This window comes from Prionailurus viverrinus, chromosome D2 (genome assembly GCF_022837055.1).
Source record: "Prionailurus viverrinus isolate Anna chromosome D2, UM_Priviv_1.0, whole genome shotgun sequence".
Taxonomy (NCBI): Eukaryota; Metazoa; Chordata; class Mammalia; order Carnivora; family Felidae; genus Prionailurus; species Prionailurus viverrinus.
The window spans coordinates 65,455,191-65,476,015 of NC_062571.1; the positions used below are offsets into that span (position 1 = coordinate 65,455,191).

At 39.6% G+C, this 20,825-nt stretch overlaps 1 protein-coding gene and 1 long non-coding RNA gene across 13 annotated transcripts in view; one reads left to right on the forward strand and one right to left on the reverse strand.

Moving 5' to 3' along the window:
• The window catches only part of SORCS1 (sortilin related VPS10 domain containing receptor 1), a 518,445-nt gene that overhangs the window by 264,756 nt on the left and 232,864 nt on the right, over positions 1-20,825 (reverse strand). The window contains exon 1 of one of the 12 annotated variants that reach the window (XM_047826170.1): positions 593-671. The exons of the other annotated variants lie outside the window; for them this stretch is intronic. The gene's annotated coding sequence lies outside the window, so the exon portion shown is untranslated. Of the gene's footprint in view, positions 1-592; positions 672-20,825 lie in introns of those variants that run through there. 12 annotated transcript variants of the gene reach the window in all.
• Positions 779-9,850, forward strand: LOC125148257 (uncharacterized). Its single transcript, XR_007145475.1, has 3 exons — positions 779-826; positions 7,526-7,572; positions 9,526-9,850. It is a non-coding gene; the product is annotated as an uncharacterized LOC125148257 (long non-coding RNA).

Here is a 20,825-nt window from a genome sequence, read left to right on the forward strand (position 1 = left end):
GAACCTCCATATCCATTAAACAATACCCCCCACCCCCTCCATTTCTCCCTCCCGCTAGGCCCTGGAAGCCAACATTCTACTTTCTGCTTCCATCAGTTGGACTACTTTAGACAGGTCATACAAGCAAAATTGTTCAGTATTTCTTTTTGTGATTGTCTTTTTTTTTTTTATTTTAATTCCAGTGTACTTAACCTACAGTGTTATTTTTTTCAGGTGTACAATATAGTGATTCAACAATTCCATATATAACTCGGTGCTCATTAAGATAAGTGTGCTCTGAATTCCCCTCACTTATTTCATCCATCCGCACACTTCCCCTCTGGTAGCCATCAGCTTGTTCTCTATGGTTGAGAGTGGTTTTTGGTTTGTCTCTTTCCTTTTTTTTTTCCCTTTGTTCATTAGAGATTTACTTTCTTAAGTTATGCTCTGTAATGTTTAAGTGACTATAATTTTCATTACAAATGCATTGTTTCCTAATGTGTGGGTAATTTATTACACACCTTGTATTTCCATGTTCTTTCTCTTGCAGACAGAAACACTCTACCCGAAGACAGAAGAGCTATGCAGAAAAAACTAACAACTATGTGCTCACCAAGATAGGCTTGTGTCGTTTCCTCTATCACAGACCTACTGGATGACTTGAAGCAAATCCTCAGCTCCTCAGGCCTTTGTTTGATTAACTATAAATGGGGAGAGGGTTGGCTCATCCCCACCTTCCGTGGTGTCACAAAGATAAGTGAAATCGAATCTGAGAATGTTCTTTGCATTCTTAAAGGAGAACACAGGGAACATGAGCACTTTTCCATTCTTCAGAAGCTGGTCTGAGGTAGTACGTATTTTATGGAAAGGATGGAAAGAATAATATGTTAGTGGTCAAAAAATAGGTAAAGTCTTAGGTCTTCTAATAAAATCAAGCTCACCATGGCCTAGTCGACTATTAGAAGGTATGGGAGGTTAGAGCCCCCCCATCTCTCTCTCTCTCTCTCTCTCTCTCTCTCTCGCTGTAGAAACAGCACTGAAAGAAAGTCAAAATATGGAGGCCAGAAGCAACATGGGGGAAATAACCTGTTTAAAACAGACTTACGTGTTTATTCCAGGGAATCTGTTAGCCTTGGTTACATTACTTAAACTGAGGGGAGCAATATTTTGTTTTGTTGGCCTCACAGGTTTTCATTCCATGACCAATTAAAGTGTCACTTGAGTGATGATTTCAGATGGAACTAATCTATTCTCCACTGGACTGAATGTCCTATTTGCATACAAAATAAAAACACAGCCAGTGATACAAACCACTGAATTATATCTTATCTCAATTAGATTATAAGCTTAAGGGTAGAGGAACCCAGTTCTAGGTCTTGCTCCAGGCATCATGTCTGGCACTGGAGCAACAGAAGAGAACTCATGTTTGATAAATTAATTAACCACAGATGTGAAGGCATCTGAGAAATCTGAAAGAATTAAAAATTACAAGGTGCCGTTTTTAGGGAGAGGCCTATGTGCTGCAAGAACAGTGGGAGAATAATGACTTGCCTAACATTAAGGTCATTCCAATAAAATCTTTCACTGGGAGGTACATTTTTTTTTTAAAGACAAAACAAAAATTCCTGTCTTTGTGTTATGTATTTAGAGATTAGATATAATCCTCCTACAGCTTCAGAGCATGTTAGAGGAAGTCAAGATGTTACTGTGACAGGCTGAGGCATCCTGAGGCTAAGCCCCATTCGCTGGTGCCGTCCGCAACCCAGACATTGGCAGAAAGCCTCACCTCCTTACCTCATGACTTTTAGTAGCTCTAATGGGAAGACAACCTGGCCCCTGGCCCTGTCAACTTGCCTTCTGCACTGAGGAAACCAAGAAAAAAAAGAACAGGGTCCAATGCACCCCAAGTGCATTCCACTGCCCAGGAGCAATAGCATCCCTCCCTGGAGCTTGCTAGAAGAGCACGAGTCTCACAGCACACTTATGCCCAATGGGAGAGAGCACACAGGTGATTTGTGCACACAGTAAAGTGTAAAAAGCACTGCCTTTGACCTAGCTTGATACTAGGCTGCCATCTTCCGATATCTGTAATGTTTCTCAAAGTGCCCTGTGCACAGGACCACCTTCTGGGATGACTCATCTGGGGGAATGTTTTGTAAAAATACAGATTTCTAGGCTCTCCCAAATATCTACTTAAGTAGCTATGTGTGAAACATTTTTTTTTCCATTCTGTTTTATTTCAAAATAATTGACATATAACATTGTGTAGGCTTAAGATGAACAATGTGTTCATTTCATACATTTCTTTATCAGCAACAATCTAATTTTTAAACCATCACTCCAGTGATTCTGAAGCACACTCACTTCTGGGGACCACTGCATTATTTTTTGATGGGGTCTGGCTCTGAAAACCCTCTACTATATTTCTGTCTGATCTTCCTCTCTCATTCAGAACTCTGACATTTCAGGTTGTCTCTTTCCCTCTATTTATACAGATTGAACCTTTTTTTCTATCTCTAAATCATCTAGGGATTGTTCTCCTCTAATAAAATGGCTACACTCCTGATTAAGGAATGTGATAAACCTGCTGTCAATTACCTTAATTGATCTGACAACCTGATTAGACCCAGAAAGGGGAAGATCTCCTCAGTGGAGCCTTATTAAAAAGGAGAAAACAAAACAAAGGCCCATGTAATTAAAATGTGATCGCTGGTGAGGAGTATGTAAAATCAGCCCTAAGAGGCATTAGTGATGGGGAAAACTTTTGTAAATGGCATATAAGGCAGACAAAGGAACAGGCAATGGTCAAATAAATCAGTGGGTTACAAGGGAAGAATGTTGAACAGAAACAGTAAGGGACTTTTCTCAATTCTTAACTCAGCAGTGGCTGTGAAATTAACAAAATCCCCTCTTGGTTTATGGTGGGGAAAAGCCTAGTTATGGTGGTTACCGACACTATGAACCTAAGTAGAATGCCAGCTACTGGCGCCATTTGTGATCTATCTATCTATCTATCTATATCTCTCTATATACATACATATACATATATACATACATATAGATAGATGTATACATACATATATATACGTATGTATATGTATATGTATGTATACATATGTATATGTATACGTATGTATATGTATACGTATGTATATGTATATGTATGTATACGTATGTATATGTATATAGATAGATATAGATAGATATATCTATCTAACACACACAGAAAACACACACAGAAACACACACACACAACTAGATAGATAGATAGATAGAGATAGATAGATATATCTATCTATATAGATATATCTAGATAGAGATATATCTCTATCTATCTATCTATCTATCTATCTATCTATCTATCTATCTAGTTGTGTGTGTGTGTTTCTGTGTGTGTTTTCCCCTGGACAACTATGCTGAAAGTAGAATCATGGGCCCATGTCTCAACACGGACTGAATAAATTGTCCTATGGAACAGAGTTGAGAGCATCGATACCAGGTCATAGAAACTATGACTGCTCCAGCAGAAAGGCCAGCACTTAGCATGTGTTCCAGATTCAAAGATTATTCTTTTAGTATTATTTATGATGCATTTTCCTCTCTGACTCACTCTCAGTGGAAAACATTTTCTAAACTTATCCCACATTTGGGTAGCCCCCAGGCCTTCAGGAATAGCAAGGCAATATGGTGACTGTGTTATTTTACAAAACAAAAATATCTAGGTCCCAAGAGTGCTGAGAAATAGAATATTATTAGCTAATTAGGATGAACTGTCACACTGGAGTGTTTGATTAAATTAATTAATCAAGCTGATGATTGGTCTGGAGGGGGTAAGAAGCTGTTTTTACACAGTGCACCTGGTAAATTGTGCTATTAACCAGTGGCCCTTAGAAACTTAAAGAAAAAAGTATTTTTGGATGAGAAATAAACAAGTTAGCAGAGTGATCACAATGAACAATAATGCCTGTGTACAGTAGGTGCCAAATACATGAATGAGTGAACAGATTTAAGTTTACAGTTCCCTTGATCCGTATCAATATACTAAAGTAATCCTATGTTTCAATTTAGATCTTTAAACTGAATATGATTTCCTCTTCGACAATTACACAGAAAAGATTTAAACAGAGAAAAAAGAACTACATCATAGACTTTTGTCTTAATTTAAGGTTTCAGCTAAACCAATCCATCCATCCATCCATTATTTTTTTAAACACATAAAGGAGAATTAAAAGTCATCTAGTTTTATTTGACAATCTCCCATGCTTAACTTACTTAAGAGATGCATTGTGATGTCATTTCTTTTTGGGCAGCAGATAGACTATTCCTTCCACCATAGCTTGCCCAATTTGGTATGCATCAACACTGCCTTAATTCTGATCAATTTGCTCCAAATTTAACATTCAATGTCAGACTATATTTACATGTGACCCTGAATATACTTGACACAAATCCTTCTCTATATCCATGCAAAGTCTCTTGGCATTTTGTACCCTATATGGGTTTGCTAGTAGGCTAATCTGCAGATGTGGAATTGAATGAAATGCACCAAGATTTCCCCTGTGGTCAAATCAACCAGGGTACCTGTCAACTTATTGATACTCCTTGGTGACCCTAGAGTTAAGCAACAGTTCAAGTAGGATTGCAACTTAGACTATTTCTCTGATTCAAAAACAGTATATTATTCTAAGTCAGAGTCTGACTTATTTTAAACAGATGTGGCTGTTTATCCTAGACAATGTCCTCAATCACACCATAGCTGGGAAAACCTAGGGTCTGTGTCATTCTTCTGCTCTATAGAACGCCTAGCACAGGTGACCATTCCACGCCAACATTTACCAAAGTGCCCTCTCAGTTCAAAGCCTTTAAACCTGATGATAAAGGTTGTAGGTACAGATGTTAGGACTTTATCAGAGCCTAAGTTGCAGCCATATATTTATTCATTCATTTATACATCCACTCCAATTATTCCACAGACTCTCCAGAGTTTTCCTTCAGGTAAGATGTAAATATAAGTAAGAATAATTCCTATTATTCTAGGGTTCACAGTGTGCAGTTCTAACATTCTAAAGAGCTTTCGGTAATTAAAACCCCATATATTTTATACTAAACTCCAGGTTTCAAATGAAAAATAATGTCTTTTTGTATAGTTTGCAAATCTCCCTCAATAAAACCACAGGAAAACAGAAACAAGATCCATTTCAAAAATTTATCAATTGTCATTCTCCTACCCTCATCCAAGGACAGAGTTTTGTCATCAGTTACCAAATATGATCACATTCAATGAATACTCTATAAAAATTGTAAGTCAACAAAATAAATGAGAAACACCTCTTTTGATCTATACATATCAACTTTAGCTCAGATTTTATCACGATACCTTCATTTAAAGCTACTAACCTTTTTTTTTCTTTCCTGTTAGCTTAAAAACGCCATGCAAAGGCCATGTGCAAGGGCCACATGTACCTGTGATCATTAGTATGTGATCCGCACCTGGCATAGTGCCTGACCCATACTGCACTATTTATGGAATGTGTACAATTAATAAATGAGTGAAATAAATTAATGGGATATGATCTTACACACCCAAATTTATGAATATCCCTAAATAGCCTTCAAATTAAAAAATGCTGTTGGGGCATTTAATTGCCCTGGCCGGGTCGCTCGGCCGGTTAAAAGTCCTAATCTTGATCTTGGCTCAGGTCACGATCTCACAGTTTGTGGGATCAAACCCCACTTCAGGCTCTGTGCTGACAGCTCAGAGCCTGCTTGGGATTCTCTCTCTCTACCTCTCTCTCTGCCCCTCCCCTTCTCACACTCTGTCCCTCAAAATAAATATATACTTAAAAAAAAAAAGATGCTGTCATCATATGCTGTATCTAGTCTAGGGAAAAATAAGTAGAAAAAATAGTAGAAAGGGTCAGGAAGTGTCATTTTTCCCCCTCTAAAAGAGTCACAGATGAAGAAAAAAAAAGTAGGTGGGAAAGAAGAGGAGAAAGAAGGGTAAAGGGAGTGTTCAGCTCAAAAGACAAACTGAATGTTTTTATTCAACACTTCACACTCTTCCAAAATGGGTAATTATCTCCCAGCTCTTTTGGCCAGCAGCATGAGGTTGAATACATCATCAGTTCTGATATAAAACATGAGTTTGCAAGTAAACAGGAAGTTTATCTTATAAAATGGGCCTTTTTATTTGCATAGAAGTTCTTCATTATTAACAGAGATGGACTTTTCAACGACTAACTACAGCTGTGGCTCTGTCCCTGACATATGGAGCTTCTTAAAGAGAAAAAAAAATACAAGTCAGGGGATTTCTCAGCAAATCCAATTCCTTTTATTTTCCAGAGGGGCAGGGGTGAAGCAGCAGGTGGCAAATTCATTTTTATCTAATAGCATTTGATCATGTGACATATTTTACTTCCACAGTTAATATAACTTAATGAACAGCAAACTGGGAAAATCTGTCAGCATGCAGCGAGTTAATGGTGTGTGTGTGTGTGTGTGTGTGTGTGTGTGTGTGTGTGTGTGTAGAGGGGGGGGAGGGAGGAGAGAGGGAGAGAAAGGGAGAGAGAGAGAGAGGGAGGGAGGAGAGAGGGAGAGAGAGAGAGAGAGAGAGAGAACAGGAAGTCTTTTGTGGTGAACGTGAGGCAAGAAGGCTGAAGTTATATGGTCTGTGTAAAAAGCCATTTAAGCCACAACTTCCAATCCCTGTTCATACAAGTCTAAAGCAATTACATGGGCTGGAGAGACCATCACTGTTAAGTAAGATGTGGTGATCTCAGGCCAGGTCCTTAAAGGATTGGGCTTAGAAAAATAACGAGAATGACAGCAGCAATGCTGGAGACCTCTGAGGTGGGATAAAAAAGATCGTGTGGAATAAACCTGGGAAACCCAGGAAGGAAGGAAGGAAGGAAGGAAGGAAGGAAGGAAGGAAGGAAGGGAGGGAGGGAGGGAGGGAGGAAGGAAGGAAGGAAGGAAGGAAGGAAGGAAGGAAGGGGTTGATGGAGCTGTCAATCTGACTTTTCCACCAAGCAAAGTAGTTGCTCATGAGTTTGGATGCATAAAACCAGCAAAACAAAGCTTTCTAGACAGGTAAAACAAGAAGTGACCTGCTATTTCATCACATTATTGACATTATGAAGAATCCCAAAATCTAGCAGAAGAGCCAAGAGCTCTAGCTGGATTCAGAAACACTCCTAGTAAAATCTTGGGCAAGTTGTTTTCCACAAATCTCAGTTTCTCAATCCACAGAATGGGGATAATCTGAGAATATGTTTCATACAGCTATTAAGAGGATTACATGAGTCTCTTTTTTTTTTTAACGTTTATTTATTTTGGAAAGAGAGAGAGAACAAGAGGATGGGAGGGGCAGAGAGAGATGGGGACAGAGGATTTGAAGTGGGGTATGTGCTGACAGCAGAGAGCCTGATGCGGGGCTTGAACCCACAAATTGTGAGATCATGACCTGGCTTAACCGACTGAGCCACCCAGGTGCCTCAAGTCTTTTTTTTTTTCCAATATTCCAACTTATTATCTTTTCTCCTTACAGATATAATCCAGGTATCAGCTGGGAGGCTTCCTGACAGGGATCCCCAGGTAAACTTGATCTACTTAAGCTTTTTACATTTTTTCCTTATTTATTTTGAGGGAGAGAGAGAGCATGAACAGGAGTAGAGACTAGGGACAGAGGGAGAGAGAGAGGGAGTGCTGTTAGCATGGAGCCCGACACAGGGATCGATCTCACAAACCACAAGATCATAACCTGAGCCGAAATCAAGAACTGGATGCTTAATCGACCGAGCCACCCAGGTGCCCCACTACTCCAGCTTTTAAACTGAAACCACTTGAGGCACAAATTTCCACACTGGAAACTTGCCGTTGTGTGTGTATGTGTGTATGAGCACGTACGTGTGTGACTCAAAATCCATTCTTCCTTCCCAACATCCAAATTCCCTTATGGGGGATTACCTCTCCATCACTGAGAAGAAGGTTGGGTGGGAAGGTTAAAAGCAGGTGTCTTCTCTGTGTAGAATTCAAAGGGGTTCGAATCCTTTTCCTTCCACTATGTAGAACCACAGGGTGATCCTGTAGCCAAAGCTTAGCCAGGGTGACAGGCTAGCCCAGGATTTTGAACTTTAAGTGAGAAACATAAGAATGGAAGAAACCATTGCATTTGGACATTTCCTATCAGCATCCTGACCTGATGGTACTGAAGTCCCTTTTTGTCAGACCTTTGGTGCAGGTCTGGCCACTGTCAATTCCTAAGCTGGGGCATCACTCCTACTGCTTCTGTGAGCACCAGTTTTCCTGCAAGTAACCTCCACTTCAATTAATTAGCCAGAGCTGATTCCCACTGCTTGCAAATAGAAAACACTACCTGACAATGTTATTTGCACAAATAACTTCAAACGAGCAATGCCCTCACTGACATCTCAACAAGCTACGAGAGCCCTGTGAAAGCCTCTCCTCCCTTTGTTTGATTCTTTTAAGGCAAGGTTTTGAAAATGTCCCCGTGTTCCCACTTCCAGTCTTCTTATTTTGCTCCTCAGATTTCTTTCAGTTCATGCTGATCAGCTGCAGTTCTGCCCACTGATGTCCCAAACACTATTAAAATAAGCTCACCTACAGCACTGAGCCTGCTAATCATCCGCCCGTCTAATTAGACGTCTGACAACCAACTTCTTCAGCAAGATTTCAGTTCTTCTGTTGGACTTTCCATGCGGAAAGTTTTATAGGTAGATTAGGAGCTAGTGAGCCACCCACATTCATAATCCTCCTCCTCTGATTATTCATGAAAGAACAACCATGTCAGCCATTCCAAAAAGCCACGTGGCCCAGGAAGCCACAGTTCCAGTGTCAAACAAATGACCACTGTCACTAATCAAAAGATGAGGGTTTTTTTTTTTCGGGGGGGGGGCAGAGATGGCTCTCAGGGTGCAGATCCAGGCGATACTGCTGAGAAGGTGTGGGTGGTGTGTCTGACAGGAGCCAGGGCCAGACTTGTGGGGGAGTGAAAGACGGGTAGGGCTGCCAGCCTGATTACATCATTCATCTTAATCTCTTTGTTTTCCCCTCCTTATGTTTCCCCTAGGAGAAAGCTCCTGATTTTATTTACCATTCTGATGGCTTCTTCCCCTGTTCTAAGCCACCCATTTCTGCCTTTGTCTTTATTATCACCTTTTCCCACAAACCTTAAAGGACGATTATTTATATTCTGTCCCCAGTTCAAAGGTAAGGGACCTACTGCATGGTCTCGCCTATTCTTGTCAGAGTAGTGTTTTGTTTTAACTGAATTGATTTCCCTTATTTTATGGATTAATTACTTTTTTACATGGTCATTAAGGTTTTACTAAGCATATTCTTTACTTCCTATGCCATTCATTTCTCACAACAATCTCTCCAGGTAGTGAGGGAACCATTCCGAAGTCCTACTGGTAGGTGGGAGGGCTGCTGGGATGAGAAGCCAGGGTTACATCATTTTTTTTTCTGTAGTAGGTAAAAACCCACCCTAATCCAACTCATTTGCTCTCACTTTCACATGAACCAAAGAGGCAGCCATGAAGTTCCCCATATGGATTCCCCATTGAGTCCTGAGGATTCACGACATGGGTTTGGCAAGAAAAGTGAAATCTGCTCCATCAAGACTGATGATTCAACTAGACATTAATGGGGAAGAAGGAGGGGGAAATGACGGACACCAAAGAAAGAATGCAACACCCTGCCTCATCACATCATCGTGTCCTCCACCCGCTAAATTTCCATTCTCTCTCCAACATCTGCTTGATGAGCGGCACAAACATGCAGTCAGTGGCCTAGTCAGAAATCCTGAAAACCATCCAGACCTGCTCCATCTCACTCATCTGGCTCCTCAACCCCCATAACCTATCTCATGTCCTTTTTTGTGGTTGTTTTTAAGGTTAATTCCACTATAGTTAACATACAGTGTTTCATTAGTTTCAAGTGTGCAATGCAGTGATTCAATAATTCTACACATGACTCAGCGCTCACATTCTTTCGATTTCACCTCGTTACCATCACTTAACTCTATTCTGCCACTAGGGCTTACTACTGTTTGGCTAAACTTTCTACAGTTGCCCCTAAACTGGTCTCCTTGTTTCCAGAGTCATGTTTGTACAGAGTCTCTTCTAAACAGCACTCAAAATGCTTTCTGTGCAAAGTTTTTCCGTGACTCCCCAAGACTTTCAAAATGTCGTCACTACTTCCTTCACCAGGTTCTCTATCGCCTGCCACTGGTGTGGCTCTCAAGACTCCACAACTACCACTTGGCCAAATGAGCCCTTCCTTCTAGGAATATGGAAGTACTGGTAAGTCCTTGGCTAAACCATCTTATTTCATCATCCCATGATTTCACTCATTACATTATATAGATTTTCTCCCTGTATCCATCTCATCCTTCCTTGAAAGGCTATTACCTGCTCATACCTCAAAAGGAAGCTCAAAGGTCACCTCTACCAAACCACCCTCCAAACCACACACTACATAGATGTGACTTCTTCTTGTGAGTTCTCACGGTTGTCTCTCTCAGAAATCTACATCAACCCCTGATTTTGCATGTGAAGTGGCATGCATTTATCACACCGTTGGCTTACCCCCGCTGTGTACAAAAACAGGATTGTGAGCTGCTTGAGTCCAGAATCTATGTCTTAGTCATTCTATCCCCAGTGGCTTTCACAGTGTCTGGCAACAATACTTGTTGACTAGAACTAAAATCAGATGTGACATTGCTTGTGTTTGAGGTAGGGCGTGAGGATCACAGCAGTGCTCAGGTACCGACTGTCCAGGGATCTGTAGTCTCCCTGATACTGACATAGCTGCCAATTCTCTACCCATACGTCCTTGGCCTCACTACCATAATGTATTCATAACCCTACTTCTAACTGCCTGTGGCTTTTCTAGGGTTTCGGGGGTTCCCGCCCTCCAGGAGGTACCAGGGAATGAACACCCCCTGCAGCAGCCTCCAAACAAACACTGATAAAAGTTGGCATATAAATAATCTAAAACCCTCACCCCTTGTACACGATGCCTCAGGGGTGGTCGTTCTACAGTGACTCCTAGATGTCCCCAGTGAGATTAAGCTCCAGTCACCCACAGTGTTGACTGATTTGGTAAAGTTCGCTTACATTGTACCCTTCCCTTCCTATACCTGTCTCCATTGTCCAAATTTGGTGTCCAGGGATTGTCTCACAATGAATATCTTGTACCAGAATCCTACTATCTGAATGTGTTTCTGGGGGAACTCACCTAAGACAGTATCCAATACTATTTTTTTTAAGTTTAAGAAGTCATGTAACTCTATGAAGTAGGAACAAATATCATCTTTATTACATACGCGAGGAAACTGAGGTGTAGAGAGTTTAATCTTCCATTAAGTTTACAGCATGTAATTGAAGGGACAATCTACCTATAGGACTTTATGGGTTTTCCCCCCACTAGCTTTGTTTGTCCATTAGCCCTTCTAGCATCCTTACTTTAAAAGCTCACATATCAGTTGGTGATGGTGCCCCTCTATCCAAAGGCTGCTCTCTAGAGAAAGTTCCTATGGAGTTGCATGCTAAACTCCCTCCCTAAGAGAATATTAGGACCAAACACAGAGATCACTCTACAGCCTTAGAAACAGTGTTGCCATCACGATGATCACCCAGGATACAAGAGATTCTTCCACAATAACTAGAAAACAGCTCAATACAGTACACACAGTGTACAAATGTAGTACACAAATCTACTGTTTTCTTTTTTAATGAAAACCAGACTAGGTAGAAAACTATAGAAGAGATACGAATTTATCTACAGCATTAAGACAAGGAAGAGAACACATTTAAATGTTCAACTTCCTAAACAATCAAAGATACACAAAGTTTTGAAAAGGAGATTTTACTATTCTATTACAAAAATAAGTAGAGATTAAAATAAGATAATGTGCAATGCTTGTATAACTTTAGTAAAATAGGCACTTGGTATAATGTCAGTGGAAGTGTAAATTGGGAGAACATATTTGAAAATTAATTTGGCATTTTGTAATAGAAGCCTTAATATAGACCTTGAAATTGGACCCAGTAATTTTAAAAATATTCCATAACTTTTAATTTAATATTTCCCTCCTACAGATTTACCTTAAGGATATAACTCACACCCATGTATACAACAAAATATGTCCCCCAAATCACCACATTATGATTTATAATAGCCAATTAAAAAATCACCTAAAAGCCAACTGAGAGAAAAAAAAAATAACTATTCAACCATATGTTAGGATACTTAAAATAAACATTAAAATTTTAGCTTTTAAAAGCTACAACATGCCATGGAAATTAATGTATAAAGCTTAAAAAGACACAAGGTTCATAATTTTATATATGGTATGAGCTTACTTTTTTAATGTTAATAAACCTAGAAAAATAGGAAGAAAAACATCAAGTGGTTCATAATTATTAGAATCGGTAATGGAATTATGGGTGACCTATTTTCTTATCCACACTTATGAACTTTCCAAACTTCCTGCAATACAGATGCATAATATTTATATTTATGTGAAGTTATTTTGAAATCTAGATTGGCTCTACTGGGAAAGTGACTCTACGGATGGTTATTCCTGTAGGACAGGGCATATCAGGCATTGAATCAAGAACAAGTACTAGCAGGTGAAATAAAATCATTTACACAGTGTTCCCTTTGTCTAATTTATCCTCCAGATTTGGTGGTGCATGCCTCCCCTTCCGTTTTAATGTTTTCAGTCCTAACATCCATCATTGGAGAGTCTTGTGGTTAATGGGCATGTGCTAATTCTAAGGGCTCATGGACCGTTATGAAAGCTTTTGTTTCTGCAATTTCAATTAGGGCAACAACTGACAAGCATAAAAAGCAGCAAAGCCAAGGCCATGCATCTGATAATAAACTGTCTTCGTGAATTGAGAAAAAAAGAGGTTCATCGTGAGTGCCAATTGCTTCTTGTCATTTCCAAGAGTTGAAGCAGAATAACTGTTAGAAAATTAAAAAAAAAACAAAACAAAACAATGCAAGACAATTCTGTTTTGACTTGGATCTGTGGTGATTTCCCACACCATCATCTTTTAACGCTTTTTCCTAAAATATCTGTAAGTTAACAAACATTGTTTATTTTGGAAGATCAAACTGACGCAGCAGGACTTTCACAGAGACAAGAAAGAATGAAGACTTTGAAGAGAAAGTAACAACTAAACCAAATGTATTTTTAATTACCTTTAAATTATACTAATAACAACATTCTCAGTGGGGCAAAGAAATCAAATCCTACTTACTGTGAGATGCCTCAGCTTGGGAAAAGGTTTGCTTTCCTCATTTGTTTGGGTTTTGTCTTAGGGACTGGACTGTAGCTATATACAAATCTTATAATTCACATCCATTGTATGCAAAGGACTAGATGGTTTTATTTGCCTGTTGACTATGATTTCTCCAAGACTAGCAATGGGTTTTGCATCACTGCCATTGTTTGCTTTGTAATACCTTAGAAAAATCACCTTTGTTTCTCCAGCCCTAACTCAGAGTTTAGGAATCAGGAGTCTTAGCTCTAGGAAAACATAGCTTCTTTTTGCTTGTGGATGAAGCAGAGAGAAGTGAACTGACATTGCCAAAGTTCACATATTTACTACTGGAATCATGGATATCATCCAGCTCCTGTAAATTCCTCCTTGGAATATTATCAATAGTCAACACCAGGGAAATGTGCCATATAGTAAATGTATACTTACAGCTCTGCCTTTCCCCACCAGTCTCATAGGCAGCCATGAAATGTGCCAAATAAAGTAATTTACACAATTTTAAAATATAAAATCGGTCTCAAGATTTATTTAAAAAAAACTTTATTCAGAGTTTATTATGTGTGTCGTATATGCCCATGTCTATATTAAGACATATAAAAGAACATAGAAGAATGTCTTCTAAGAGCTTACTTTCTAATGGAGAAAAGGAGGTCCATATTCAAAGGTTCAGCCCCAGAAAGAGGAGAAGCAAGAAGTACCAGAGAGGAAGGCATCTAAGGACCACAGGAGTTTGGTGATAAGACAAATCACAGCCCAGGGCTTGAGAGGAGAGTGGAAGTCAAGCACCCTGGGTGCTAACACTGAGACTTGAAATAGATCATTAACTGTTTTTTTTTTTTTAATTTTTTTTTCAACGTTTATTTATTTTTGGGACAGAGAGAGACAGCATGAACGGGGGAGGGGCAGAGAGAGAGGGAGACACAGGATTGGAAACAGGCTCCAGGCTCTGAGCCATCAGCCCAGAGCCTGACGCGGGGCTCGAACTCACGGGCCGCGAGATCGTGACCTGGCTGAAGTCGGACGCTTAACCGACTGCGCCACCCAGGCGCCCCGATCATTAACTGTTTTTAATAGAACGATTAGTGGCATCGCTATCTCCCTCCCCTTCTGTGGACAAACCCATAAAATCATGGAAAGGTACACAGCCGTAGAAGTGGAAACATAAAATTACAGCTTAACTATGTCAAATGTGGAAAAAGCCTACCTAATTATCTTACAGATGGGTCCAACCGAGTGGACTCCTATTGGCCAACTTGTATGTAGACATCTGGTGTAAAATAAAGAGGAACGTTGGGATCTGTGACTTCTATACTGTGCTACATAATTTGCTACCTGCAAGAAGTAAAATTAGATTATTAAACAATTTTTTTAAGTAAGAGTAATGTTATACTAAGAAACCAAAAACACTCTCCAAAGAGAGGTTTGGAGTGAAAGAAGAAATGAAAACTATGATTACAGACTAATTAGAAAATAATGAAAATGCAAACACTATTATCAAAACATGGGATATACCACAATTCCACTGTGCATCTAAAATAAATGCTTCATTTCAAACACTTTAATAATTAAGTAGTTAAAATGAAGGCCAAAAAAGTGATTATTAAATTTAAGAAGGTAAAAAATAACCATAATCTTTACAAACAAAAGCAGGGGGAAGGAAACCATAAAAATAAAGGTGGGAAAGGATGACATAGAGAAGAGAAAAAATATATTAAAATTTCTCAATAAATCCAGGAGTTGCTTCTTAGGGAAACAGAATTAGTATATGAATATTAAGCATTAATATGTGAATCTGGTAAATTCACTAATAGAAAAGTAAACTGATAAAACTGGAGAAGAAAAAGGTAAATGCAGTGTTTAAAGAATATATAAATTCCTCTATTCATATAATGTTGATATATTTGAAAATGTAGGTCAAATTAATACATTTCTAAGAAAATTGATATTACTAAATGCAATAAAGAAAAATTTGAAAAAATATATTTAATTGTAGCATATTTGATATACAATGTCTTATTGTTTTCAGGTATACAACATAGTGATATGACAATTGCCAGCATTATGAAATGCTGACCATGATAAGTGTAGTTACCACTGTTACTATGCAATGTTATTGCAATATTATAGACTATATTCCCTATGCTGTACTTTTCATTCCTGTGACTTATATGGGGCAAGATTATTAAAAGTTAATGAACTATTAGTCATTCTTCCATATCTCCCTCTTCCTCAGTGAAGGCTACAGAGTTAGGCTGTTTTGTGAGTGATTTTAAAATATATATGTAATTTCACTCAAAAATGTTAGGGAATGAATCTGCAAACAAGCTAGGATTTAGGACTCTGGTTTTCCGATAATCTGCTGTCTGACTTTTCATCAAATTATGCTACTTCCCTGATCTCACTTTCTTTGCCTATAATACAAGCACTGGTTCACGTGTGCATACATGTGTGTATGTGGGTGTATTTATGGGTGTGTCAGAAGAATGACTTATATGGAATGCAGCCAACTCTACTATCAACCGTGCAAACACAGAATTTGAGGGTTAGGGAGTCCCAGAATGCTTTAAAACACTCTCACAGTTTATTATTAGTAACCTCCCATAATTTACTGTAAACTCTTTGTATGGTCTCTGAGGTTATAACTAAGTCAATTTCTTTCCTGTTATAACCCAGTCGCTTCTGTCTCATATCAACACCTCTCTCTCCTTTGGGGAAGCATTTAGGTTCAACAACTATATGTTGTAATAACAGGTGAGTCTACTTTAAATACAAAGCTGAGGCCAGAGTACGGAAATCGACATTCTGCTTGGATCCCAAAGCATCTTTAAATTAAGAGAGTGTGGAAAGTTCAGCTGTAGTGCCCTGGGGAAGGGACTGAGTACGTGACTGAGGGATGTACCAACTGACCAACTTGCCATAATATAAAAGAATCAGTCTCCAGACACTACAAAGGTCATACAGGCCCCCCAAAATGCTATTTCACCACACCTTCTTTCCAAGCTAGCTGAATGACAAAAATTGAAAAAGAATGATAATACCCATTTCTGCCAAATGTATGTGGGAGACAAGCACTTAAATAACTTACAGGTAGGTGTATGTTCAGTGCAACTGTTTTGAAGAGTAACTATGTACATCATTTTGTGTGACTCTTTACAGGATTTCTGCTTCTTTCCTAGCACTGAAATTGCTAGGTCAAAGGATTCTATCCCAGTATTACAAATAATAGTAGCACATTAGAAAGAACCTCATGTCTGATAATGGGTGCACTGGCACACAGTTTTATATATTCAATAAGTGAGTATTGTCCCTTATTAAAATAAAGAGGTAGATTTATATTTACTGACATGAAAATATGCTTAATACATACTAATATGAGGAAAGAATAAAGGATATAGGTCAAATGTGCTATGATTAAGCTAGCCCCCTATTTCTGCCTACCCATACAGAAATAAAGAAGCATGCATATACAAATATCAAAAGTTTTTATCCCAGGATACTGAGATTTCGGTAGGTTTTATATATTTTAATTGTTTCTAATATTTAAAAAGTCAATGTTACTCTGGCAATCAGAAAAGTAATCAGAGTATTTCCATTTTGATAACAAAAATAAAATAGGCGTATCTATGAATAAGATAAAAAAAAGATTATGCTACCTATACCTATCGATGCAAGTACAGTCAGGTCCAAATGTCCTAGGAAAGCTTAATTAACAGCCAGAGACCACTGTCATTCCTCTGAGTGTGGAATGTATCCATAATCTGACTCAAAATATGTAGCCTTAAATTCTTATTCAACCTTTTTCTCTGGGCAGAAGTCTGCCTAGAGGGTCAGCAATCATGATTTATACGTCTCTTTCCCCAACCCTGGAACCTGGCACGGCAGCTTATACACCATTACACCCAAGTATCTGCACCCCCGTCATCACTGTCAGGCAATAGAGCTTATGACCTCTGGGCATATGTTAGTACTCCTTGTCCTAAGTCCCCAACAGCCTTAGAAATGTTTAATGTTTAGGATAGGTTTTTTTACCACTGAGTAGTACTAAGAAGTTCATGAACACACAGTTACACAGAATTTAGATGCTAAACCTGAAGCTGATGTCACTTGCCTATCAACACTAAAGGCTTCCAGGAGCTCTTAGCATTGATCCTCTTTCATTCCAATGATCAATTTTGTCCTTTCCCTGGACTGGCATGGCTGATAGGAGGACTACTTCTCTGTTTTAGCTGTACAGCTGAAGAATTTCCCTGTGTAGTTAAGTTTGCTTCCCCCAAGGGACAAGCTGGATGCATCTTCAGTAGGATACACTGTCTACCCTTTCCCACGGGCCCACTAGTCCTTATAGACAGCACACCCCGAACACTGGAGGGACCTTGCAATATAATTGCTCCCTGTGTGGCACTAGAAGCCATCCTAGGTAGGTAGACTGCACTATTCTGCTTCTTCTAGTCAGTCCTGGGTTGTTCATTTATGATTTCAAGAATTACCCTAATCTGCATCTGTGGAAACCGTTAAAATCTGCACTAGGAATCTTTAGGCTCCACCACCTAATTCCTGTCCCTCCAACCAACTTTAAACATTCCATGCACTCCGTTATTTGCCTTCATGGTACTTGTACCCTTCCTGTCTTCCTTGTTCCCTCAGATGCTTTGGACGAAATATATGCCTGACTTCCAGGTCAGCTTTTCCCTGAGAGGCGCACCTCAGCTAATCATCTAACATCCACTACGCAAGCAGTATCTTGCCCTCTCCACTCCCTCTCCTCCTAGAGTGTAGGATCCTAGCCCCCTTGGTGTTTGGGAAGAAGGCTCTGGCACAACCATTTGAAAATCCACAGACCACACAGACTTTGAGGGCTGCATTCAATTTTATGCTGGCTGCATGGCTGCCTTGCTTGCCCTCAATCCATAGCTCTCATGCTGAGGACCCTTGCTGACTTCACGGAGGTGAAAAGAATGCATTTCCTTTGGTCATAAGTCATCATCTTTTCCCTGCAAAGTGGCTATAGGTAGAGAGTAGGAGAATATAAAGTGTGGCATGAGCGGGAGAAAGAAAATATACTCAGGAATAGAAATTGAAATAGAGAAGTGCAGACTCACACATGTACATACAGAGAGGGGGATTCTTTGCTCCCAGACCATGGCATCATATCAACTCTGAAATCCACATGCCCATGTCCCTACTTCACCTCTGCCAAGAACACATAGATATGCCTTTTCTACCAACTACGTGCTACTGTATAAATGGGGGTTGGGGGGAGGGTGTGCTGTTCTATCCCGGTTAATAGTTTAATCCCTTTACCACACATCCTTCCTGGGATTTTCATGCATCCTCAAAATATTTAATTTTCAAAATTACTTCCAATTCCCAATTGGTTTCTCTATCTCTCTCACTTATTAACTCCAGTGGACATTCCTTTCCCTCTTATCTGTGAAATCCAGTCCCCTTTGCTTGTTATCAAAGGGGATAGGTAGGTGTATATATATATATACACACACACATATATATATACATATATACATATATATATGTATCTCCACACAATACATGTGCAGGTATCACTACGATATGATTGCTGATTTGCAGGGAGTTAAGTCTCCAGAGCTCAGCACAATGGGGAGGAAACCAAATTGCATATCATGGCAGGAAAAATGACTTTAAAAACTTTTTAGCAATTTTCACTCATAACTACTTACTGGCATTTTTTTTTCCTAGCCAAACCATTCTGCTTTAACAAAGTAAAACAGCTTTGCTAAATAAATAGTGCAGAACAATTCTGTTCTCTGTGGCCTCTGCCTGCAAACATAGATCTGACCTTGCTCTCCTTTACATATGCAAAGTCTGCAACTGGTGGGGGTGTAGGGATGACGTTGAGGACTGGGCTCTGGATGCCAGGAGTCTGGTTTTCTACAGTGTGAAACTGGGGTAGGCTACTACACAACTCTGTGCCACAGTCTCTTTACATATAAAATGCAGCTAAGGAGATAATACAAAAGGACATCAAAGAATATGATACAGGGCCATGGGGGTTGCGTGAGGTACACATGAAATGATGACCCAGGAAAGGTGCTCATCACGTGCCTGGCACAGAGTAAACCCTTTTTAGTGTTTGCCCTAGACAGAGGGCTATGCACGACTTTGCTTCCTAACTCGTCCTAACAGTCACTGCACGGAGCATAGAGGGTGGGGATGTATTACTACCAAGGACGTCAGTTACGACAACTATCTCCTGTTGGAAGGCAGAGGAAGCTATAGTAAGTTGTTTTTTAACTGCACAGTTTTTCTGTGCTTAACCTTTCCAATGATTAGTATCTGCTAGAACATACATACGCACATAAAGAAGGCATGACTGGAGCAGCATTGCCCAATCCAGGGTCATTCATGTGCCACCACGATTCTACCTAATCGCTGGACCACCACATGTGCTATCCTTCACTCCACTTTTCTTTTTTCTTCTTTCAATTAACTCAACTATTTTTCTTAGCCTGATCTAAGATAACAACCATTACATCATAGGTCTGATGTGCTGTTGATCACTGACTACTATTCATAAGATAAGTAGCAATGACTAACATCTTAAATATGTCTATCCACGTCCCGACTATGATAACTGTCTGCATTTGGAAGCAGCTTGATTACTGCACCCCAATATTGTTTGGTCTATGCCTATTGTGTGCGCTTGGATAAATCGTTTAAACTCTCTGAACCCCACTTGCTTCATTTGGTCCCGTTCACAGATCTCTTGTAAAGGTTAAGGGAGAAAATGTATGTGAAAGGGTTTTATAAACTGTAAAGCACTGGGCAAGTACATGGTGTTAATTTTCAGTTGATATCCAAGAACTTTTTGTTGTTATTGATGATGTCTGTAGATTAGTTTTGAAAAGCAACAGGGTGGCTTTTCAAAGAAAAGAGAGCTTCTTTTATCCATAAGCTCCCTGGTTGATGTGTCACTCGGGATTCCACAAATGACTACAATCCCAGCCAGTAGCACATTGGGATTCCCTACTGCGGTAACCGATTATTGACATCACCCTTGGAGCCCAGTAATGAGAACAAAACCTACATATGTCCTTTTTGCTTTTTCTTCTCTTGACATTTTTTTTTAAAGTCACAAAGTCTCGGCCCAATTCTCTACAGATTAACTTCAGGACATCCATATCAGGAAGTCAGGATCCTGACCTCAGTATCAGGTAGCATGGGCCCCAAGGATGGAAGACCTGACCCCAAAAGCACTGTCAGTATCTGCAGTCATAGTAAAGCTCTTTGCATTTCTCTGCCAATCCAAGAACTCCTGGGCTTTGCACATTTTTCTAGGACAGTGGTTCTCAATCTCAGTTGCACCTTATAAATCGTATGAGGAAATTTTTTAAAGTACTGGTCTGAGTGCCAGCCCAAACCAATTTAATTAGAATCTCTTGGTGGACGCAGGGGCTTTGGCATCCATTTACATTAAAAGTTCCTTAGGAAGACTCCTCGGGGACCACTGCTTTAGGTTAACCATGGCCAGAAAGTAAGGCTGCACCTACAGAGCAT